Genomic DNA, 26,161 nt, shown 5'->3' on the forward strand with positions numbered 1-26,161 from the left:
TTTTATCACTTCCTCGATCTGTCCCTTGGAGGAAAGTTTCAATACAGCTCTGTTGTTTCTTTCAGAATAGATTGCTACCTGGATTATGATGCCTTCCAGGATCACATTCAAATTTGTATTGTTTCTTGTGTCCCTAAGAAATGACACCACATCTGTGTGTCTTCCAACAAGATGCAGGCATTCTTCAATTAAACGAAAGACCACCACACTAACCAGTCTATGTGCTGCGTCAGGTGATAGGGGAATTTATGTTTTCCTCACTGAACTCAAAAACTGTTCAGTGATGATTATGAGCAATCTTCTAACAATGTTTTCATTGTCAGTATTACCAAGAAAATCTGGAATGCGGCAAGTTCTCCCCACCAGTGGCGGATACGTACATAATACCAACTCAACATACGTAAGTTTGTGCCTTGAAAGGTCATCACTGGTATCTCCCCGACATTTGACAGGGCCATTCAGACAATGTGGGACCCCGGCAAACAATTAAAGATGCAAGGCATGTTTCCTGAGGGCAAATACATAACCCTCAAGAACTTTATCCATACTCAGGGTGGTGGTCAGCTGAGGTCACTGCAATTTCACCGCATGAGGGCAGTTTTCGGCGCACGTTGGCCAACAATCCCTGACGAGCCGGCCTCGCATGAGTGCCTGCGGGCAGTGATGTCTGGGGATGAAATGGGTGCGGGTGTCTCCCAACTTTATGCTCTCATACAACCTCACTCCACATCTCGCAATACTATAAAAACAAAATGGGAATCGGGCCTGGGCACCACAATTAGTGAAGAACAATGGTCTAAATACTGTTTACTGATGAAATCTGTATCTTTAAATGCTGGTCTTCGTTTGATACAACTCAAGATCCTTAATCAACTGCATTACACCCCGGTAAACATGGCTAGGTGTACTGAAAACTGCATGGGGGAATGCTCGCGAACTCCTTACATATGTATTGGGCATGCCCTTTGATTGCTGGATTTTGGAGCGATGATGCTAGTGTCATTGGGTAAATAGCACAAATCACTCCCCCTCTAACTCGTCAGAAGTACCTGTTCGGGGATATTGGGAAGGTGGCTGAAATCACTGGAAGATTGTTTAATGTGTCATGCGCTGCCGCCAGAAAATGCATCCTACAATGTTGGAAAGCTACACACGCACCCCGCATGTACATCTTACTCAGGGAATTGACTTTTGTAAATGCATGCGAGGAAAGGTTTGTTTTGACAATGCCCACTATCAACCGCCCCAAAGACATATGGGCTCCCTTTTGAATCTTTTTATGTGAACTATCGCCTGATGAGGACGCGTCTTCTGCTTCATGACTATAATTGCAAGAAAACCTGAAAGTGCTTCTAATGCTGGAATTGCAACATGCTCTTGAATACGTTGCTGTGCTGTACTATCAACCTCAAGAGCAGAACTCAACACCTATGAATGAGAAAACAAATAAAAGGCACAAATATTCATGCAAAACCATGGGTAAGAGTAGATATCTTGGGATGCATCCAACAAGGCACCTCTCGATGGGCACCCATTTTGGACAAGGGAATACCTGTGAGTTATCGAGAGCCCACAACCTTGAGCACCTCAACTGCCATTAATTAACTGGCACGGGGTACTCTGTGGATTAAGAAGGTGAGCAAGAAGACCAACCGTATCTGGCCAGGCTCAGACTGACGCAGATACAAAGTGAGAAAGGATGCAGTGATCAGTGGAAACCAGTCAGGGGGCGGGCACCTGTTGTCAGGATAGGACTCTGAATGTCACAAAGTGTGACATTCAAATGACCTGTACTCCCACCCATATCAGCCATTTTCAGATCCCCCAAGACATGCTCTGATCGAACCGTTGCCAGTTGGATATGAAATAAATCAGAACCTTATCACGCTAGTTAGACCATAATCTACAATCCACATCAAATCGATACAACTCTTATAATAAACATAGGTTTTACCAGCCAATGAACTATGAAATACTAACAACAAGGAAGGCTTAGGCTTAACCACAAAGAAGGTTTAAGCTTAACCGACTGTTCGGGAGTGGTGGCACTGGATCATTCCAGTGTTTGTCGAACACAGCAGAATAAACTCATTGAATAAATAAATACATGAAGAACTAAGTAAAATGTTCCGTAGGTAATCAATACCTCTTCGCACAAAGTCAGTCTTCAATATTACAGCAAGGTGTCTCGTTGCATACCCAATACAACTGCACAAGCTGTTTTTAGTTATGGCTGATAGCTGGGGGTTCAGAGACAACACTATTGACATGGGCCGAGGATAGATTGCATATGAGGATATGAGGAACGACACCCCAGCCTGCAGAAGCAGTTGGGTTATCCTTTTGGAAATATGTTGGGATTGTGTGCATCTGGATACCTGATTGGAGGAAGGGCATGTGCGTGTTTCCGTAGAAATTAACATTATTCATTATCCAGTATACTCGAAAATGAGGGCAATGCAGCCACGTGAGAAGAAACAGCAGAACCTGGTAGCACTGAGAGATTCATCTTATTTCACCTGTGGCTGTACGATCAAAATGCATGTTTGCGTGTGGGAGACGTGGTTCCACGTGCTTAGGTTTCTTTGAGGCTAGGCGTGGAGAAGGCAAGGGACAGAGAACCCGAAAATCGGCAGAGGGAGCCCGGATCCAGTTTTCTGTAAAGGGTCACCACTTCAATTTGGATCACATTGATACACTTAAGAAGTACATCACTTACTAATGGGCAAGGAATTGCAGGAGTGCTAAGGAAAAATGCCAAAGATCTGGAAAAAACGAATAAGCAGGCCTTATTGATGACGAGGCCGAGAAAGCAACAAAGCGCCTGGTGGTGGGACACGGTGATAACGGTTCTTGCATGCGAAGCATGGCGACTGTCTTTTAATCCAACTGCTGTCTCGTTACCCTCCCATGATCTGGGCTTTAGGGGAGAGACACAACATTGTTGCTCCAGTGTCTGCAATAGTTTGTTGATCTCGCAGAACACACAAAGCAAGACCAGAGGCGTTGCCAGGAGGGGGCAGGGGGGGCTTAAAGGGCTGGAGCCCCGGGTCTTTTGTTTGTAGCCCTGGATAGAAGCTCAGGGGTTAAAACCAAAAAGGCTAGCTAGCCCCCAGTCCCGACAGTCCCAAAATTTGTGTGGAGCCGTATCTTTTCCAGACCTAGCAACACCCCTGAGCAAGACTATAGATTTAGGGGTGACAGTGCACCCCACACACAGTGACCAATTCGAAGGTGCATGCAGGCGTGGACGGACGTCCGTGGGGGCAGCACAACTGTGGGCCTGTGCCATTGGGTTTTGTAAGCTGTTGTGGATGGTGCACTGTTTGACCAATGTTATTGACCCAATCAGCGTTCAATCCACAATCGAAGAGTGGTCGAAGTGGGCTGCACGGGGTGGGAGCTGAGTGCCTCTACTTTTTAAAAATGGTTGTTACTCTTCCTATACTTTTATTTAAAAAAGAAACCGTGCCAGAATGGTTTAGTTTTAAAATAAAAGTGTAGGGAAAAGTTGAAACTTGCATTTCAGTGCACCGCACTAAACGTTCCCTTAAACAGAAGGGGCCAGATTACAGAAACTTTGCACCAGTGCAACTGCAAAGTTTGCACGGTATTAGCACTAGGGCGAAGTTTGCCCTATTTTTAAAAACACTGGGACACATTAAAAAAAAGATTGCACCTCAACAAGTAATCTGGACCCAGGTGTTTTTGTTTGGTGGTTGGGATTGCTCGTGGGTGGGGGTGTGGCAATGGGGTTTGTGGGGACCAAGGACAGGCCAGCAAGGAGTATAGTTCACTACTTCTTTTCCTACAGTGTGATCGCTGCACTGCATCAAAACATGTGCCCGCAGGTGCTATGTACTTACTTTGCAGGCAAAGTAATGAGTGACCCGCCATTCGTGATTGTAGGCCCATTTATTAGTCGTCGTCGACACTCTGGCTACATTACATAAACTATGAGGTCAACAGGGTAAGATGCCAGAAACGTTTTCTGCTTTTATTCGCATTGTGAGCTTTTGTCTGGCTTTCTATGGTTTTCTTGCCATTTGCGGCCTTCTCGAAGCTGTGTTCCTTTCTGCCCCCATGCTGGCATTTGTTCACGCTCTTTCATTGCACTGTGTCAATCAACACCCCAGCGTTCTCGCTTGTGGCAGTGTTCTAAAGTGTCAAACCTGCTACCAGCAAAATCATTTAGAAGACTTTTGTTTGCTAGAAAGCAGCTGATAAACTCACAGTGAAAAGCATTCCCTCCCCGAGCCGCCCAGCCCCTCCCCGTGCCCCCTCAGGCGCTCTTGCCTTTAGTGTAGGTTCCAGTCCAAAGCGCGGCGGGCACCAGGTTTCTCACTGATACTGGGCAGCCTGCCAGTGCTAAAACATGAGCATAAGTCCTGCCAATGGGTACCTGTCAGACACATAATCATTCATTGCCGTCGACAGAATGTGGAGCCCTTTTGGAAGACCTTTCAAAATTCCAACTCAGAGTGCCCGAAACACGCACGAGGGGTTTGGCTGAAAGCAAGAAATGGTACCTGGGGCACAGAGTACACAGGTTCTCTGGGACCCGGGCTCCCCGGGAAAGGCCATATGCGTACCGGGAAAGGCCATCTGCGTAAGAATCCCTATACTTTCAAATGGATGTTTTGGGATGTGGGGGGCGACAGCTCCCCCCAGAAAAACCGGAAGTTGGTGCCCCTGAATGGTACATGCTCTGTTGATGGGGACCTTAGCATACTGGGTGTAGATCTCAAAGATTCTTAGGGCCAAACACGAGCCGAGCCAGGGGAAAAGGCCACAAAGAACGGGAGAGGGAAATGTGTCAGCAGTTGAGGGCAAGAAAAGGGCCTGAGGGCAATACAATGGCTAACAGGGACTGGGGGCAAGAAAATGGGCAAGAAAAGAAAATGGGTGAGAAAGGGCAAGGAAAGGGGCCAAAAGGGGCTGGTGACAGGGCAAAGGGGGTTACAAGGAGGCTAGTAAAGGGTCTAAAGGGGGCAAGAAAGGGGGCTAAATGGTGCTAGGGCAAGAAAAGGGGCAAAAGGAGTAGGGTAAGAACAGAGGATAAAGGACTACAAAATGGGCTAAAATGGTCTGGGGCAAGAAAATGGGATAAATGGAGTTGTGGCAAGAAAATGGGTGAACAGAGGCTAGAAAGGGGCATAAAAGGGACTAGGTGGCACAAAAAGTGGCTATAGGAGACTGGGGCAAGAAAAAGGGCTAAAGGGTGCTGGGCAAGAAAGGAGGCTAGGGACAGGGGTGTACGGACAATGCTGGTGTGTTGTGGAGGGTCAGGGGGATGGGAGAAGAAAGGGGAGAGTGGCATTTTGGGTGGTGGTGATGTGCTTGGGAAGGGTAGACACTGCTTACCAACTCTTTGTACTCACTTACCTATGAAATCGACACCAGTCACTGCAGGGTTGGGCCAGGAAGCACTCCTTTCCTGTCCCAGCCAATCAATGAGTAGCTGGAGCGGGACAGTAAGTTAGGTGGCCTGGACTGGAAGTCAGGCAGTGTGTGATTTTTTAATCATTTTTTTCCTGGGGTCGGGTCAGCCGGAGGGGCTCGTGGATGGCCCCCACTTGGAGCACACATTGACTCAAGTGGAGGGTCAGGCCAGACCCCAAGCTTTGACCTGGGCTGGCCTGATACCTGTCGGGCTCTCCCAGCTCTACCTGGGCCTGGCGCTAAGCCAGACCGGCTGTTCGAAACATAGACTGTATTCACTAGCACAAGCGCGAGTTTGGAGCCGGAGCTCTCCCCATGCAGTACTGAACTTGCCTCCCCATGCCTGAGACAGCCCTTAGCAGTCACACCAGCACCTGCGAACTGAAGACTTGGATGCTTACATCAGATTAAAACGTGGAAAATAAAACATACCTGATGTATCTCCAATGCCGATACACTCTGGTGAGGTCCCTGTTTCAAGTAGAGTAAGGTACCATATTTAGCACAGAAAACGTATTTCAGTAGAGCGGGTGGCTTAGAACACACACCAGGTATGTTTTATTTTCATATGCGAGATAACACAATATGATCTTTCGCAAATAGGCCCTTACATTGGTTGCTGCTTCCATCAATAATTCATTTAAAAGTGTTGACTATAATGGACAGCCACTTTCAGTGCTCCAGATAGGATTTTGGCGTGAGAGTATTTTACTCCCAATTTTTAAAATTATAGAATAAGTCCAATTTCAAGAGAGTAAACATGTGTTTCCTCCTTAGCAAGAGAGTAAAAAAGTGTCTGACAACTCTCCAATCTGTGCGTAAAATGAAAACTGTGTTCGTAAACATTAGTGACAAAGAACTTGTCGACGCGAACTACCCAGCTTCATCTTCGTCATACTTGGACACTAAATGTCTGTTAAGAACTGCAGATGCCAGGTAGTTACATCATAAATCAAATGCCCCACTCTACCAGCATCGCCTCTCTGCCTCTGGCCTACTGTTGCTGCCTGGCACTACCTGCTTGACAGCCACTGCATGTTTTTGCTCCATCACTCCTTCCCTTTGCTACTCTGTTTCCCCTGTCTCTCACTTTCTGATCTTCTGCCTCTCACCCTTAAGTGTTGCTATTACACATTTTGAGGTCTGTTGCTCTGTCACTCTGCCTCTCCCATCTCTGCATTCTATTTCTGTATCCCTCGTACATTGTGTTGTATCAGCTGAAATATCTCCTCTTCCTCTCTCATGTCATAATTCTGGCTATATCTGTTTTTTTTATTTTCTCTGTTGTGGTTGCTACTCCTTTTGATGATTATCTTTTTTGTACTGCCTCTTATGTTATTGGCCTGCCTTTTTCTAGTCTGGATTTTCTATTTCCCACTCTCCCAGTCTGCTGTTGATCAGTGTTTTCTTATTTTATTGTCTCTATATGTCTCTTTTGCTCTGCTTCTATCCCTCACTCCTATTGTATGTTTGTCCTTTTATTTACCTCTGTTTCCCTTCTCACTTTCTTTGTTGTTCTCTTATGTAGTTCATCGGTATCTCTCTTCCTGTTGTTCAAATTCCTGTTTTGGATTGTCTAATACATTATCTGTTCTCTCGGCCTCCCCGTCACTCCGCACCTTGTTCTCCTGTATTGCTTAGGTTCAGACTTGCTCTTCCTCTCCTTTTTGTCTTTTGACATAGCATCAATAAATATTCAAAAAGCTGAAAATGCCTTTTCCATTTACAAATCTAGTGCAGCTTTACCATTGGATGCTCCTTTTTAAATGTGTGCAAACCTTCCTTTGGCCATTAGGCTGGGAATTATAGCGTTAGAGGTTTGTCTCACCAGCTGCAGCACTTGCTTGAATGCAAATCTTTTACCAGTACTGTATGTCATTACAAGTGTAAGAGCCCAGGCGAGATGTGTGTTCTGAGTCATTACAAGTATAGCAGCCCTCGTGGGATGTGCTTGTTCTGAGCCATTACGGGTATAGCATCCCAGATGCGATGTGTGTGTTCTGAGCCATTACAAGAATAGCAGTACTGATGAGATGTGTGTGTTCTCAGTCATTACAGGTATAGGAGCCCTGATGAGATGTGTGTGTTCTGAGCCATTACAAGTATAGCATCCCTGATGTAATATGCATGCTATGAATCACTGAACATTAGTAGTCTCTTTGATACATTGAAAGCTTAGTCAGCTGTGTTACAATTGAATCTTATCTGCATCTTAAACACATACCTCTGATGCAGACGCATCAACCCGCCTATCAACAGGATTTGAAGTAACAGGTTACACAATGATCTCTGCAGCAGGGTTATTGACCCACTGAGCCACCTTTCCCAACAGGCAGTTGACTAGGAACGGCACATAGGGTTAGGGCACTGGCAGTTCCATGCAAGACTTGCCTGACATAACTGGCTTGTCAAAACCTCTCCTCCTGTTGGGACTATACTACATGAGTCAGGAGATTCCTATTGAGGCCTTGAAATGTGCTGGATTTTTGGCAGTGGCACTCAGTAATCAGAAATGGGAGAAGCAGAAGTTTCGAAAAGTGCAAGACCGAGTAGAAGCGTTGAAGTATATGAGAGCAGTGCCATCTTCTCACACTGTCAGCCAGTGTGCATCACACCAGCTCAGTAGGATGGTGGGCAGGGTATATGTGAAAATACCAAATTTTTCACTGCAATGTCAAAAATCTTGCATGTAAAACAGCAGAATTTCTGTATTTGTAATGCACGGGGAGATCCCCTGCAGCCCCCCCATGTTATTAAATAACCCTGCCCACCCCTCCAATCAATTTGTTTGGGGGAAATTTGTTGTTTTCCATGCAAGGGTTTCTACCTTGCAGTAATGGGATTCAGTATTTTGTAGTGATACCGGTGGGAAGAGCTTAGACACTGTTCTTGATCAGTGCTTTACCTCACTGCCGAAATGTCCACACATGTTCGTGCTTTGTCATTACAGCAGCTCTGTTAAGAAATTCAGGTACTGTCTCAGAACATAGCAGTACTGCTAAGAAATGTGGGCATGATGCGATGCAATCAGCCCTACTGTGAATAATTGGCATTGTGCCATGACATGCCTATAGCAGCTCCACTGATAAATTAGGCTACTTTGCCTGAATATATAGGAGTCCTGTTGAGTGTTACCTGTACAATCTATGCCACTGAAAATATATACAGCACTAGTACCTGCATTCATTATACCGGTTTGCGGTGGGTGGTCAGAATGGAAGTTAAAGTAAAGTTCAGACCACATGCCTAGCTATTCCTTGCTCTCTAAGACAACTATGTGCAGTGCCCTTTCATGCATACGCATGCACGTGAACATGCTATTTTAAGACTGAAAAACACACATCTTCGTATAGAACACCAAAAGCTTTTCCTTCTCACAAATGCCAAACAACTGTGTGTTGGGAGGCTAGCCATTAAATGCAATTGATTTGCCTCTGTGATGAAAAGAAAACAAAGTATGAAATGCCCATGCTGCTGCAACTGCGCTGCCTCCATTAAAGCTGATCAAAATAGAGGAAAATTAAGCAAAAATGCAACCATAGTTTAAGACAATTTTGATTTTACACAAAATACATGTGTCCTAAAGCAATGTGAAAAGCATGTTCATGATTTAAAATGCTTCAATAACACTGTAACCTACAAAATGCAGGCAGTTGAGCAAAGTGAGAAAAACTAAAATTCCCTTCTACATTACTCAGAAAGTATTATCTTGATATAAATATTAACAGCAAAGAGTGTTAAAAAATAAACAGACCAGGACTCATGCCAGTTGCTTCTTTCAAGGAACTGTGTGGACTGCTAAAGCAAAGAGTGGATTTGCAAGCTGCTGGTGGTCAGGCTAACACCAGGGAACTCTATGATTTATGGGGGTTCTGCCATAAATAGCCTGTGTTAGCTGTACAGAAGGAAGAATTAAAAGGGCCATATTGACAAGATTTCTGTGTGTAAAACACCTAATACTCACCTTATCTGGATGGCTGGCTACATCAATCAAATTGACAAACAATCAATCAAATGATTCCAATGTACCCACTGAACGGAGTACCCCTTGCTCCCCAAAGAATCTAGCACACATCTAAGAACTGACAACATGTGCCTTACCACTATCCAAAATACCCAGCTCCCCCTTCAGATGGACACCATTTTCCTGTACACAGCCTCATTCTTTGGAATTATCTTTGAATGGTAGTTCTTGTTGACATTTTCAATTCTACATTCATGTTGCCCTGGTAGCAGTAGCTGCTACTTTCTACTTTCATCTATAACATAGAGTGATTGCCTCAGCGGCTGTGGTGACAGACAGTGCCCAACTGTCTTATGTAAAGCACATCTCGAGCAAATATCCCTAGCAAGGAAGGCATGATCTATTGAAGTAACCAACATCCATCCAAAAGCTCCCACAGCCATCTGGCTACTTGGACACGCACCAAACTAAGGGGGAAATGAACCCCAAAATGGAGTGTCCTCAGGAGACTCTGTGAAGAAAGGCAAAATGTTTAGATGATTAATAATAAACCCAAGGAGGGTACACACCTAACCATTTCAGCTCGAAAATCACCCATACACCGTCAGCATGCCCCCACTAACCTGGCTAGTAGGAATGTATTCATGGTTTTTGTCTACCCCATTTCAAAGGAGCTTGAGCTTTTGATATGCCTTGCACAACAAAGTCTATCCATTGATAAGGTTCAGATGAACCGCCTCTCATTACCGAGAGAGTACTCCACATCAGCCAGGCAATTCCCAGAGTGGTGCAGCCTGAGGAAGAGCTAGATGTGGATCCAGGTTGTCCTAGCTGATAACCAATTAGCTGATCACTTCCTGCCTCTAGAAACGTGTACAATGCAAAGGCGGGGGCTTCTATCCAGCTGAAGGGTCTGCTTCAAAGTAGCTTGAGTCCCGTGTTTATACACTCCCAACCCCTATGCTGCGCCTCAGTTAACCCCTCAAACATGTTTCCCTGTTGTCTTGAGCCACTGCCATCAACTCTACAGTGTACGACCTCTGATGTACAGACATGAGAATGACAGAGAAGTCCTCTCACCAAGTCCCACCAGCCCAGTAAGGATATCCCCCCCCCCAAGAACACCCAACTGCAGTAGGCCTTTATTATGAGGTTGTGATAAGACAATGGAAACTGTTGAGGTACTTGGAACCATGGCATAGCAGGTTTGCAGGTGTCCCCTATTCTGAGTACCTATGGTGGCAAATGTAATCTCCTGCAATATTACAGGCATTAAGGTTACATTTGGCAATAAGAACTGGCACATGTGTGAGCACACTTTAGATCTGCTTCTTCCAATGTAAGTGGGGTTCCTTCCCAATCAACAAGCAATGCACTTGAGGAGTTCTGGCCTGAGTGTTCCCCAGTGGAACTTTTTAAATGTTTATAATTTGGTTGAGTTGGCGGAGATTTAACAGTACTCTTGAAAAGCCTGGCAGATTATCTAGAAAATGTTTGCAACCCCGGAGCAGTGGGCCTCAGCTGGAGGAGATTTTATTTGGGAATTTGAATGCACTATTGGATTTTAGGTGCACACACAACGTGCTTGCCCATTATGTATTATCTCTGCAGAATAGCCAAGTCACAACTTGTGTTGGGAATCCCTAGCCTAGTTAAAATCCTTTCCAGTAGCACATGGACTCAGACCCCTGAACCGTGGTTCTGTTTCAGACATCCAGCCAGGACCGACCTCCAGTGAAAGCAGCAGAACAAGAATGATAATGCATTTCTTGATATTAAGAAAGTGGCTATAAAATGGAAAATGTTAGTTTGACCTGGAATAGAGGACAATCACAACTCCTTCGACTTCTGGATTATCCAGGAAAGAGGGATCTGAAGTTTTGATCAAAGGGACAGGGTGGTTTTCCTCTCAGTATCAAACAATATCTGAGCACTCAGGTGGGAGAAAGTGGATCTCCCGACCTCCTACCCAATGCCCGTAGCAATATCTTAAATCTCAAGATTTCATTGCCTGCCACAGAAATCAAATTTCTGAAGTGATTAATAATTTCTGCAATATGATGTCCACCATCCACCATAACAATGAAGCAATTTACATGTGCAAGTTTATGCAATTTGAAGAGTCTCTTTCCTTGGTTTCATAGGAATGAGTGTTTCATAATCCCAACTCAACAGGGCAGTAGCAGAATCAGGAGAGTGATGCGGTAACCCACTGGATCAGCCAATACTGAGGATATGACTATACTCACATGAAAAAAATGGAATTACAAAATGATACTTCAGAAGCACTAAGCGATGCAGTAAAGTACATGGATTGTAAACTTTTCTGGGCCTTGCGCCAAATGGCACCTGAGGTTATAAGGAATTCTATGATCCTAACGTTCCAGCTATAATACAGGAAAGAATTATTCATACTCTACAACGAGTCAACAATGCAAGCTCGTGCTGTTTGCTGAAGTACTTTACGCATTATCTCTGCAACAAGCAAATACCCTCCCACCCCATATCATATACGTCGGGTCAGCCGGAGGGGCTCGTGGATGGCCCCCACTTAGAGCACACATTGACTCAAGTGGAGGGTCAGGCCAGACCCCAAGCTTTGACCTGGGCTGGCCTGATACCTGTCGGGCTCTCCCAGCTCTACCTGGGCCTGGCGCTAAGCCAGACCGGCTGTTCGAAACATAGACTGTATTCACTAGCACAAGCGCGAGTTTGGAGCCAGAGCTCTCCCCATGCAGTACTGAACTTGCCTCCCCATGCCTGAGACAGCCCTTAGCAGTCACACCAGCACCTGCGAACTGAAGACTTGGATGCTTACATCAGATTAAAACGTGAAAAATAAAACATACCTGATGTATCTCCAATGCCGATACACTCTGATGAGGTCCCTGTTTCAAGTAGAGTAAGGTACCATATTTAGCACAGAAAACGTATTTCAGTAGAGCGGGTGGCTTAGAACACACACCAGGTATGTTTTATTTTCATATGCGAGATAACACAATATGATCCTTCGCAAATAGGCCCTTACATTGGTTGCTGCTTCCATCAATAATTCATTTAAAAGTGTTGACTATAATGGACAGCCACTTTCAGTGCTCCAGATAGGATTTTGGCGTGAGAGTATTTTACTCCCAATTTTTAAAATTATAGAATAAGTCCAATTTCAAGAGAGTAAACATGTGTTTCCTCCTTAGCAAGAGAGTAAAAAAAGTGTCTGACAACTATCCAATCTGTGCGTAAAATGAAAACTGTGTTCGTAAACATTAGTGACAAAGAACTTGTCGACGCGAACTACCCAGCTTCATCTTCGTCATACTTGGACACTAAATGTCTGTTAAGAACTGCAGATGCCAGGTAGTTACATCATAAATCAAATGCCTCACTCTACCAGCATCGCCTCTCTGCCTCTGGCCTACTGTTGCTGCCTGGCACTACCTGCTTGACAGCCACTGCATGTTTTTGCTCCATCACTCCTTCCCTTTGCTACTCTGTTTCCCCTGTCTCTCACTTTCTGATCTTCTGCCTCTCACCCTTAAGTGTTGCTATTACACATTTTGAGGTCTGTTGCTCTGTCACTCTGCCTCTCCCATCTCTGCATTCTATTTCTGTATCCCTCGTACATTGTGCTGTATCAGCTGAAATAACTCCTCTTCCTCTCTCATGTCATTACTCTGGCTATATCTGTTTTTTTTATTTTCTCTGTTGTGGTTGCTACTCCTTTTGATGATTATCTTTTTTGTACTGCCTCTTATGTTATTGGCCTGCCTTTCTCTAGTCTGGATTTTCTATTTCCCACTCTCCCAGTCTGCTGTTGATCAGTGTTTTCTTATTTTATTGTCTCTATATGTCTCTTTTGCTCTGCTTCTATCCCTCACTCCTATTGTATGTGTGTCCTTTTATTTACCTCTGTTTCCCTTCTCACTTTCTTTGTTGTTCTCTTATGTAGTTCATCGGTATCTCTCTTCCTGTTGTTCAAATTCCTGTTTTGGATTGTCTAATACATTATCTGTTCTCTCGGCCTCCCCATCACTCCGCACCTTGTTCTCCTGTATTGCTTAGGTTCAGACTTGCTCTTCCTCTCCTTTTTGTCTTTTTGACATAGCATCAATAAATATTCAAAAAGCTGAAAATGCCTTTTCCATTTACAAATCTAGTGCAGCTTTACCATTGGATGCTCCTTTTTAAATGTGTGCAAACCTTCCTTTGGCCATTAGGCTGGGAATTATAGCGTTAGAGGTTTGTCTCACCAGCTGCAGCACTTGCTTGAATGCAAATCTTTTACCAGTACTGTATGTCATTACAGGTATAAGAGCCCAGGCGAGATGTGTGTTCTGAGTCATTACAAGTATAGCAGCCCTCGTGGGATGTGCTTGTTCTGAGCCATTACGGGTATAGCATCCCAGATGCGATGTGTGTGTTCTGAGCCATTACAAGAATAGCAGTACTGATGAGATGTGTGTGTTCTCAGTCATTACAGGTATAGGAGCCCTGATGAGGTGTGTGTGTTCTGAGCCATTACAAGTATAGCATCCCTGATGTAATATGCATGTTATGAATCACTGAACATTAGTAGTCCCTTTGATAAATTGAAAGCTTAGTCAGCTGTGTTACAATTGAATCTTATCTGCATCTTAAACACATACCTCTGATGCAGACGCATCAACCCGCCTATCAACAGGATTTGAAGTAACAGGTTACACAATGATCTCTGCAGCAGGGTTATTGACCCACTGAGCCACCTTTCCCAACAGGCAGTTGACTAGGAACGGCACATAGGGTTAGGGCACTGGCAGTTCCATGCAAGACTTGCCTGACATAACTGGCTTGTCAAAACCTCTCCTCCTGTTGGGACTATACTACATGAGTCAGGAGATTCCTATTGAGGCCTTGAAATGTGCTGGATTTTTGGCAGTGGCACTCAGTAATCAGAAATGGGAGAAGCAGAAGTTTTGAAAAGTGCAAGACCGAGTAGAAGCGTTGAAGTATATGAGAGCAGTGCCATCTTCTCACACTGTCAGCCAGTGTGCATCACATCAGCTCAGTAGGATGCAATGTCAAAAATCTTGCATGTAAAACAGCAGAATTTCTGTATTTGTAACGCACGGGGAGATCCCCTGCAGCCCCCCCCATGTTATTAAATAACCGTGCCCACCCCTCCAATCATTTTTTTGGGGGGAAATTTGTTGTTTTCCATGCAAGGGTTTCTACCTTGCAGTAATGGGATTCAGTATTTTATAGTGATACCAGTGGGAAGAGCTTAGACACTGTTCTTGATCAGTACTTTACCTCACTGCCGAAATGTCCACACATGTTCGTGCTTTGTCATTACAGCAGCTCTGTTAAGAAATTCGGGTACTGTCTCAGAACATAGCAGTACTGCTAAGAAATGTGGGCATGATGCGATGCAATCAGCCCTACTGTGAATAATTGGCATTGTGCCATGACATGCGTATAGCAGCTCCACTGATAAATTAGGCTACTTTGCCTGAATATATAGCAGTCCTGTTGAGTGATACCTGTACAATCTATGCCACTGAAAATATATACAGCACTAGAACCTGCATTCATTATACCGGTTTGCGGTGGGTGGTCAGAATGGAAGTTAAAGTAAAGTTCAGACCACATGCCTAGCTATTCCTTGCTCTCTAACACAACTATGTGCAGTGCCCTTTCATGCATACGCATGCACGTGAACATGCTATTTTAAGACTGAAAAACACACATCTTCGTATAGAACACCAAAAGCTTTTCCTTCGCACAAATGCCAAACAACTGTGTGTTGGGAGGCTAGCCATTAAATGCAATTGATTTGCTTCTGTGATGAAAAGAAAACAAAGTATGAAATGCCCATGCTGCTGCAACTGCGCTGCCTCCATTAAAGCTGATCAAAATAGAGGAAAATTAAGCAAAAATGCAACCATAGTTTAAGACAATTTTGATTTTACACAAAATACATGTGTCCTAAAGCAATGTGAAAAGCATGTTCATGATTTAAAATGCTTCAATAACACTGTAACCTACAAAATGCAGGCAGTTGAACAAAGCGAGCAAAACTAAAAGTCCCTTCTACATTACTCAGAAAGTATTATCTTGATATAAATATTAACAGCAAAGAGTGTTAAAAAAATAAACAGACCAGGACTCATGCCAGTTGCTTCTTTCAAGGAACTGTGTGGACTGCTAAAGCAAAGAGTGGATTTGCAAGCTGCCGGTGGTCAGGCTGTCAACCAGGGAACTCTATGATTTATGGGGGTTCTGCCATAAATACCCTGTGTTAGCTGTACAGAAGGAAGAATTAAAAGGGCCATATTGACAAGATTTCTGTGTGTAAAACACCTAATACTCACCTTATCTGGATGGCTGGCTACATCAATCAAATTGACAAACAATCAATCAAATGATTCCAATGTACCCACTGAACGGAGTACCCCTTGCTCCCCAAAGAATCTAGCACACATCTAAGAACTGACAACATGTGCCTTACCACTATCCAAAATACCCAGCTCCCCCTTCAGATGGACACCATTTTCCTGTACACAGCCTCATTCTTTGGAATTATCTTTGAATGGTAGTTCTTGTTGACATTTTCAATTCTACATTCATGTTGCCCTGGTAGCAGTAGCTGCTACTTTCTACTTTCATCTATAACATAGAGTGATTGCCTCAGCGGCTGTGGTGACAGACAGTGCCCAACTGTCTTATGTAAAGCACATCTCGAGCAAATATCCCTAGCAAGGAAGGCATGATCTATTGGAGTAACCAACATCCAAAAGCTCCCACAGCCATCTGGCTACTTGGACACGCACCAAACTAAGGGGGAAATGAACCCCAAAACCGAGTGTCCTCAGGAGACTCTGTGAAGAAAGGCAAAATGTTTAGATGATTAATAATAAACCCAAGGAGGGTACAAACCTAACCATTTCAGCTCGAAAATCACCCATACACCGTCAGCATGCCCCCACTAACCTGGCTAGTAGGAATGTATTCATGGTTTCTGTCTACCCCATTTCAAAGGAGCTCGAGCTTTTGATATGCCTTGCACAACAAAGTCTATCCAATGATAAGGTTCAGATGACCCGCCTCTCATTACTGAGAGAGTACTCCACATCAGCCAGGCAATTCCCAGAGGGGTGCAGCCTGAGGAAGAGCTAGATGTGGATCCAGGTTGTCCTAGCTGATAACCAATTAGCTGATCACTTCCTGCCTCTAGAAACGTGTACAATGCAAAGGCGGGGGCTTCTATCCAGCTGAAGGGTCTGCTTCAAAGTAGCTTGAGCCCAGTGTTTATACACTCCCAACCCCTATGCTGCGCCTCAGTTAACCCCTCAAACATGTTTCCCTGTTGTCTTGAGCCACTGCCATCAACTCTACAGTGTACGACCTCTGATGTACAGACATGAGAATGACAGAGAAGTCCTCTCACCAAGTCCCACCAGCCCAGTAAGGATATCCCCCCCCCAAGAACACCCAACTGCAGTAGGCCTTTATTATGAGGTTGTGATAAGACAATGGAAACTGTTGAGGTACTTGGAACCATGGCATAGCAGGTTTGCAGGTGTCCCCTATTCTGAGTACCTATGGTGGCAAATGTAATCTCCTGCAATATTACAGGCATTAAGGTTACATTTGGCAATAAGAACTGGCACATGTGTGAGCACACTTTAGATCTGCTTCTTCCAATGTAAGTGGGGTTCCTTCCCAATCAACAAGCAATGCACTTGAGGAGTTCTGGCCTGAGTGTTCCCCAGTGGAACTTTCTAAATGTTTATAATTTGGTTGAGTTGGCAGAGATTTAACAGTACTCTTGAAAAGCCTGGCAGATTATCTAGAAAATGTTTGCAACCCCGGAGCAGTGGGCCTCAGCTGGAGGAGATTTTATTTGGGAATTTAAATGCACTATTGGATTTTAGGTGCACCCACAACGTGCTTGCCCATTATGTATTATCTCTGCAGAATAGCCAAGTCACAACTTGTGTTGGGAATCCCTAGCCTAGTTAAAATCCTTTCCAGTAGCACATGGACTCAGACTCCTGAACCGTGGTTCTGTTTCAGACATCCGGCCAGGACCCACCTCCAGTGAAAGCAGCAGAACAAGAATGATAATGCATTTCTTGATATTAAGAAAGTGGCTATAAGATGGAAAATGTTAGTTTGACCTGGAATAGAGGACAATCACAACTCCTTCGACTTCTGGATTATCCAGGAAAGAGGGATCTGAAGTTTTGATCAAAGGGACAGGGTGGTTTTCCTCTCAGTATCAAACAATATCTGAGCACTCAGGTGGGAGAAAGTGGATCTCCCGACCTCCTACCTAATGCCCGTAGCAATATCTTAAATCTCAAGATTTCATTGCCTGCCACAGAAATCAAATTTCTGAAGTGATTAATAATTTCTGCAATATGATGTCCACCATCCACCATAACAATGAAGCAATTTACATGTGCAAGTTTATGCAATTTGAAGAGTCTCTTTCCTTGGTTTCATAGGAATGAGTGTTTCATAATCCCAACTCAACAGTGCAGTAGCAGAATCAGGAGAGTGATGCGGTAACCCACTGGATCAGCCAATACTGAGGATATGACTATACTCACATGAAAAAAATGGAATTACAAAATGATACTTGGGAAGCACTAAGCGATGCAGTAAAGTACATGGATTGTAAACTTTTCTGGGCCTTGCGCCAAATGGCACCTGAGGTTATAAGGAATTCTATGATCCTAACGTTCCAGCTATAATACAGGAAAGAATTATTCATACTCTACAACGAGTCAACAATGCAAGCTTGTGCTGTTTGCTGAATTACTTTACGCATTATCTCTGCAACAAGCAAATACCCTCCCACCCCATATCATATACCTTGGGAACTCCTTGAGCTGACCCAGCTGCTATGAGTTCTACATGCAGCTCTGAGACAGAGTCAAATGAGCAGCTTTGTCTTGGGCTGGAATTATCCCAATATACACCAACTGAGGACTGGCCTACTCACTAGAAATGACTGCCCAATATCTCTTCTGCCATCAGTCAACAAACTCATGGGGAAAATGGTACTGGAAAGTATCCGACTTTGGCTATGTAAAATTAAAATCCTGATCCGGCACAGTGTGGTTCAAGGCCTTGATATGAGCTTGCTTAAGGTTGAACCTGGGAATAGCAAAATATGTAACCTTAAAGAAAGTATTTCCGTTTTCAGCTTTTTATTGAAGAGACCTTACAAACCAAAACAGTGAGGCGAAATGGCCAAAGCAAAACTGTATGATTGTCCAATTAAGACTTTACAAACTTTAAATCATGGCATATCTGCCAGAGTCTGGTTCGGTCTAGAGGGAGAGAATGCAAAAGGCGTACCTGTTTATTCGGGACTGCACTTGGATCTTTCACTTGGCCCTGTTCTTTGTTGCCATTTTATTAATGATGCAAAGGGGTTTCCAAACTTTTCCATATGGGTCTGATGGTGCTGATGGAAAAGGTTGCTGTTTTACTCTGCACAGTTGATGTGGTTGTATTGGTTAGAATGAAGGACACCCTCAAGACGAAGAATTGAGTATTTGTGGTTCATTGCCAAGAAAATTACCAGTGATCAAATACCAGCCAAAACAAAGGTTATGGTGTTCGAGCAATGAGGTACATTCAGGAACAGGTGCAAGCTGTGTTGAGCAATGCTTGCAAGACAATGGGAATTTTATTACCTGGGTATTCACTACTACCAAGACTGTTCCTGTAAAAATAAATGAGCTAATGTCTTCTGAATCTGGTCCACATAGGCAGAGCCATCCTATATTTTAGCCCCCAAGTTGGTGGCTAGAGAAATATCAGCCCCCCTAGAATCATATCATGGCAAGACTCTCCCTTTGGCCTTCTGAGCAGCCATGCTGTGGAGATGTCTGAGCTGTCCTCCTCAAATCAATTTTAATTTTCCTGTAGAGCCTCGTAGTAGATCTCAAATGGAACTGGAGATAAAGACCATTGCAAAACATGCCAGCTTTCGACCCGTAACTTATTGGCTTCAGCAGTAGCCAAATATCTTTCCAGCAAAGGCGCAGCATCATTTGAGCGAGGTTTTGCCAGGACAAGGAGCCATGAAGATTATCTGGTAATCCTACATTAAAGAAAATACTGATTGAGTTGGACTTGACCAAACTGATGGATCTAAGCAGGATCAGCGCCTGATATCTCCCAAGGCCACATTAAAAATCTATTGATGAGATGGACTTTATCAATATATTTGTAGAGGAGGAGCCAAATACCCCTATCCAATCCTCCGCCAGCATATTGCCTATATGCTGGGAACCAGAGATAGCTACACGAGCAGTGCCAGTGAAAAGGCCTGTACCGCAAAGAATCTTCGAGACATGGTATCCATTGAGAAAACCCAACATACATGCACAGAGAAATAGTGCTTTGCTGTCTGGGATTCCGGAAGAAGTATGCATCCAAATAAGAAAGGAGACTGGTGACGTCATGCGAAGTAAGAACTGACATGCCCAGAAGAGATGCCAATGAAGAAAGAACATAGACCTTCTATAGAAACTGAAGATGAAGTATAGAAGTCTAGCAGCATTTCGGATTCGAAATGAAGATGCTCGTGCAACGAAGCACTGAAGAAAAGGCAAAGTAATTTTACACCTGTACAGATGCAGAAACTCAAGTAGGGAAAAGTAATCATAAAGGCTGGCTATGTAGTGAATTAGATGCGGCGATGCACCAATGTATACATATAGGAATGTACAGAACCTGGATATTCTACAATGCATTTTAGCAAGGCTTGAAACCCCATGATCAGGAAGGGATTTCAGTTTGGCACACTTGGAAATAAACTGATGGCTCAAGAGAATTTTGAGAAAGGCTTGGCTGGCCCAGCACCAAGATGACAAGGCCAGAGTGAATTGGACACCTGTCAAAAAGGCTACAGCGAATGTGAGAAAAGAACAAACTCCTGTTTAAAGCAGTACGAAAAAACACTGAAGGCGTCAGAAGATAATCATTTAATAGAATTAAATGCAGAAAAAGGCTCAAAAGAGTGGTCTCCAGTCATGTGATCAAGATTGAAAATAGCTTGGGTCAAGCTTTACCGAAACCAAAAGACAAGGCGATGCCACACTCCCTTTAGTTCCCAGGCACAAATAGCTTCTGCAAGGTCGAGTTCAAAGTTTAATTGAATGGCAGACTGTAGGAGTAATGATAGATGATTGGCTAATTGGTGGGGAGGTAAGACCACGCCGATCCTCCATGCACCTGGGATGGTAGCCTGCGTGCTGCTAGGGTGTGGAATATTGCAGAAGGGTACAAGTGTGCCAAACCAATTGTAGTGGGCCACGTAGTTAGGAGCCCTATAGTTTGTGTAACCAATTGATCGTTGTATGTTTAGTGACCCTTTACTTGGCATGGGCTTAGTTGCCCACCTGACTTAGACACCCAATCGGCTGCATATAACGTATACTTAGATGTTCCCTGAAAGCTAACCACCGTTACTCATAGGTTTTTGTATAACATGACATCAATGTTGATGAGTTTTTGTTATGAAAGCAGTGTTTTTTCTAAAGTTTGTTGAGATCGTGCTTTGCGACGTCAGATGATGTCCATTGTAACTCCCTGTTTTATATAATTGCTATTAAAACAGAATTGAACTTGGCAAATTTCCTGAGTAGTTTTGATTATTGATGTTTGAGTAACTTCTGCATCCCCATCCACTTCTAAGTATTGCTGCCACGTCTTAAAGGACTCAGGTTTCTGAGTTCACGTGGTAGCAGAGGATGGTTTAAAAGACCCATCAGACCTACTAAGCCTTAAGGTCTCGGAATATCAAGCGTCCTCCTCGCTTTAGGTAGAGGACCGCAAAGCTCCCTGTGGATAGCGGCCATTAGTATGAAAACTTGCAAGTTACCAAATATACGTGGGACGGGTCCCTCTTTCACTGAATCTCCTCCCAATATCTACAGGCCGCTGAGTGGCCCGAAGGCTACAGCGGACGGTTAAGGAGGAGACGATCCTGAGGGTCAGGAGCTGAAAAAACGAATGGTGAGTAGATTGTGAAAAGTGGCAAATGCAGTGCATGGGGAAAATGATAATAGGAAAAAGTAACAGAGGGCTGGTTGGGTGTTGAGACAATGATGGAACGTGTCTAGTAAAGGTATATGGATGAGGAGTGATCCATAGGTTAGCCCGGATACTACATCAAGGGACGTTAAGAAGAAACTGCTCTAAAATCTGAAGCTGATACCTAGGAGACAAACAAAATAGATTTTGTTAAAGATAACAGTCTAAAATCCCCATCAGGAGTCATGTTAGGGACAAGAGAATACGCCACGAGGAGCGTTGGCAAATATATATGTAGGCTGGCCAGTTCATCTGTGTGTATTGTATGTTATGTATTTATATGTGTAATGGTAAAACGTGAAATGTCAAAGAGTGACGAATAAGCAGATTGTGTTTTAACAGACAAGAGTAAAACATTATTTATTTATTTGTCATTGAGAGTATTGATTAAGTAGGTAGATTGAAGTAAAGTGAGACATAGAAGGTTTGGAGCGGCAATGATTGGTGCATGCTCATATTGTATTATTTTTCTGAAAAGTATATTTCTGTGTTAAAACTAAGTATTGTCAGTCGATTGAGATTTCTCATGATGAAGGATGTTACTTCGCTTATACATATATGAAAACAGTTGCCGAAACATGCACCCACACTTAAGCAGTACAGTGTAAAATGGGTTAAGGGCACAGCAGTAAAATGTACGTGCCATGGACACAAGGCGGATGGTTGTCAAAGACAGTTTTGCAACACATGACCAAGTATTTGCAAGCTGCGTACACAGGAAAGAAATTGGAAAAGAGGTTTGCTAGCTTAGAGCTCCGGAAAATCTACCACGAGTAAAGAGAAGAACCGCCTCCTGAAGACTGGATGCTTAACCAGTACAAAGAGGTGGGTGGTGAGCCTTCTGCTCTTCCCACCATGCCTGAAGTAAACAGTGATAGTGCAAGATGAAGGAGTATATCAGCTTAGAGAGCTTAAAGCAGCGGCAGGCTATAGTAATCCAACGTATGAAACACCTGCTTATAGCAGTGACGATAGCCCAGAGAAAGCTCCAGAGAAAAATGTGCTCGCTAAAGTCCCACGGGACAAAGAGAGAAGTGAATGACCAAGTGTGACCCTAGATATAGAAAGAGAAATCAAAAGATGGAAAGGAGAGAAAGATAAAACTGACGAGATAGTGCTCATACAGAATGAGTGGATGGGTGGTCAGAGATTGCTCAAGCTTGATGGAAAGAGCATTGATGAAGTACGGCAAAAGGAAAATCAGGACAAGCAAGATAAAAAAGACAGGGAAGGAGAGAAACGATTGAAAGAAGATGAGGCTAAACGAAAGAGTAGACAAAGATGAGAACAAATGTATCAGGAAAAAAAGTTAAGAAAGGAAGAAAGAGCAGAAGAGCAAAGAAAATATGATAATAGGCAGAGAGCAATCGAAGAAAGAGACAGCCTAGAAAAGAAGAGGAAGAACAGAAGTTAAGAGAAAAAAGAATGCAAAGACGCAAAAACAAAGAGGTGCGTAAGGCAAACAAGAGAAGGGAAGCGAAAAGACAGGCAGAAGAGAAGGTCAGAGGAGAAGCCAAGAATCGAATGGCATTTGATGAGGAACTGGAACAAATGAGAAGACAGAGAGCATGCAACATTGATCACATTGAGAAAGAGCTAATGGAACCAAATCCAGTAGTAGCATGGGAGGACATAGAGGAGTTCTTCCCACAGCAAGAGCTGATGCCAGGGCCCTCCAAGATAAACCTAGAGGAGGATTTTGAGGTTGGAAATATAGGACATAGAATTGCAAAAGCGTATCATGAGATGAAAACAAAAAGTGAATTAAAAAACGAAAGGAAAGATGATCAATTTGAGATTTCCCAGTCATGAGACAATGAGGGAAGTCTGTTCAGCATCGAGCACTGAGCTTTGTCCTTGGACAGTCTGACTCTAAATAGGGAAGAGAGAGAGGACAGCCATACAAGTTGGGGACAAGAAATGTCAGATGAAGAAAGGGAAACCTTCCGTGGGGAGGAGGAAGCTGGTGCATATGGGTCCGAGGGATAGTTTCTGACGAACAAGGAAGTTAGATGGTCGGATCTGGACCTACCTAAAGAAAGAATGCCAGAGACAGTGGTATGTACAAAACAATCTGAAGGGTGATCTCTTAGCGGGAGGGGGAATCGCCACCATAGGTAAGTAGGGTAAGGTCGTTGCCAGGAAGAAGGCGATCAGCAAACATTGTCCTGACTATGAATAGGCAGACAATGGGAGCCGATTGCGATTTCACAATTTCCTTTAATAGAGAAAGGAGGGATCAAACCGCAATATATACCGTGGCCAGAGATGGAAAAAGACAGTTTAAGATGTAAGTTACCCAGTTTAACTTCAGGTGCAGGAAAATGGATATATGAGTTAAAGAAAATGACTGCAGGAAATACTCTGGCCATAGGGGACATTAAGGGTCTCCTAACAGCTATCCTTGGGGAGAGGGCTGATGACATTTGGATGAGAGCAAGATACGCAGCTGTCACTGCACAGAACATAGCACACAATGGCGCACTGTTTGTTAATTGTAGAGCAGCAGTTTGGAAAGCGATCAGAGTACAATATCCTGATACGTCAGATATGGGAGCTATAATGGCATGAAAGATGCAGGAACGCGAAGATCTGCTTGCTTAAATTCAGAATTTTCAAGAGCAGCAGAGTTTGGAAATGCAGGAACTGTGGGGAAAATCTATACCTGTTTTTTATCATATTTTATGTCAGTGATTGCCAGAACAAGTACAGAGACAGCTTAAGAAGCTGGTGGGTATGGAAGCGAAGCCATGGCCAGAAATACAACTGACCATTGCGCATCATTGCCTATTGTTGCAAGAGAAAAATCAGAAGAAAGAGGACACTTTGAAGATCATGGAAGCTAAATTAGTGCAAATAAATGTTTCTAAAATATGCTTTAGAAGGGGCAATGCTGACTAGTGGAGAATGGTCTGGATCACAACAGACAACAGGTATGCCGCAGGTGAATAACCAACAGCAGTTGGATCAAGGAGGAAACGGGTTCATGCCGTGAGGAAGAGGAACAGGGGAAGGGGAGGCTTCCAGATTAATCAGGGGGATTTTCATAATAATCAAGGTGGTTTTGAAAATGTACAGAATGATAATCAAGGCATGCAGGGAGAACAGGTTAGAAGATTCCCTCCTGTATGTTGGACATGTTGAATGACAGGACATATAGCGTGAACATGTAGGAGCCAAGGGTATGTCCAGAATGGGCAATTCTCAGGTGGGGGGACAGCCCATCCTCCAGCATATAGCCCACAAGGTAGGGACGGAGTCACCCAAGATCAGACATTGTATCAGACACAAGTGCAGAGAACACAGCAGGCTTTGCAATCACAGCAAGCACCATTGAATCTGCTACAAGGGCAGTCACAGCACTCACCCATGCAGATACACCAGAATGCAAACATGGGACAGTTGTTAATGATAATGATAAAGGGAGGTGTCACCGTTGAGGGTGGGTATCCTTTTGAAGGTACAGGAATAGTTATGTACCCACAATAGGACAGCTCACTGACAGACTTGATGTATTCAGTGCTATCTGTGACGCCTAATCCTCAAGAGGAACCAAGGGTTGACGTCATGATAAGAGGCAAATCATTTTCTTTTTTAGTAGACACTGGGGCAACTCGTTCATGTATACGAGTTGGAAAGTTTTCATTGTCGGGTAATGCCGTGAATGCTCAAGGGTTCTCAGGAGCTACAAGTAGAGTTCCTATCTGAGAAATTGGCAGTCTCTTTAGTAGAATGTGACATGTCTGTTCCCTTACTGTTTTCGGAACAGACTCCAGTTAACATACTGGGTAGAGATTTAATGAGGAAGTTAAATATGATGATTTCTTTTACTGATGAAGGCATAGTATGTTCAACACCAGGAATACATTATTTGAATGTAAGTGAATTTATCATGGCATTAACAGGGCAATTAGCTTTGCAAGGGAAGCCATTAGAGCCTGAGGTTTTTCACTATGGGATACGCATTTTGTTAACATGGCTACCTCGTTTAGTGGGTAAGATCATGAGAATACCTGATGAATTTTTGTTCAGACCACAGATACCTATGGAAGAAGAAGAGGGATGGGTTTTCCCTTTAGAATTACAGGCAGCCATAGTGCGAGAGGAACTGGCCATGCTTGAAGGTTGGCATAAGGGCAGGCCATGCAGAACAATGATTGCCATTGGGGAAGGATATAGATTGACTGACATCACTGACAAGGATATGTTTACAGACGGCCCGTCAGTAGTGTTTGAAATGAGCATCACTTATTGGATAAGGACAGAAAAGCGAGAGGTCCCACAGAGAATGGTGTTACTACTGCAGTGTCCTACATTCTTTGATGAGGATATGAAGAAGATACCAATATCCTTATGGACTACTGACCCCTATGACGTAGGCCTGTTAAAAGGGGTGGGAGAAGAACAGATTAAGCTGAAGCCAGGAGCAATTTTACCTCGAGCAAGATAGTATCCCATGTCTCGAGAGGCAGACAAGGAGATTTTTAAGACAATGGCCCTCATTACAACCCAGGAGTTAAGGGGTTAACAGCGCCGTAAAAGGTGGCGGCGCCGTTAACGCCTCATTATGAGGTCCCTTTGCGGGTGGCACTTTAACGCCTGCTTTTAGCAGGCGTTAAAAAACCAACCCGCAAAGGGACCTAGGAGCTAATTACGGCACCG

Source organism: Ambystoma mexicanum, chromosome 6p (assembly GCF_040938575.1).
Source record: "Ambystoma mexicanum isolate Mex_15411 chromosome 6p, UKY_AmexF1_1, whole genome shotgun sequence".
Lineage (NCBI taxonomy): Eukaryota > Metazoa > Chordata > Amphibia > Caudata > Ambystomatidae > Ambystoma > Ambystoma mexicanum.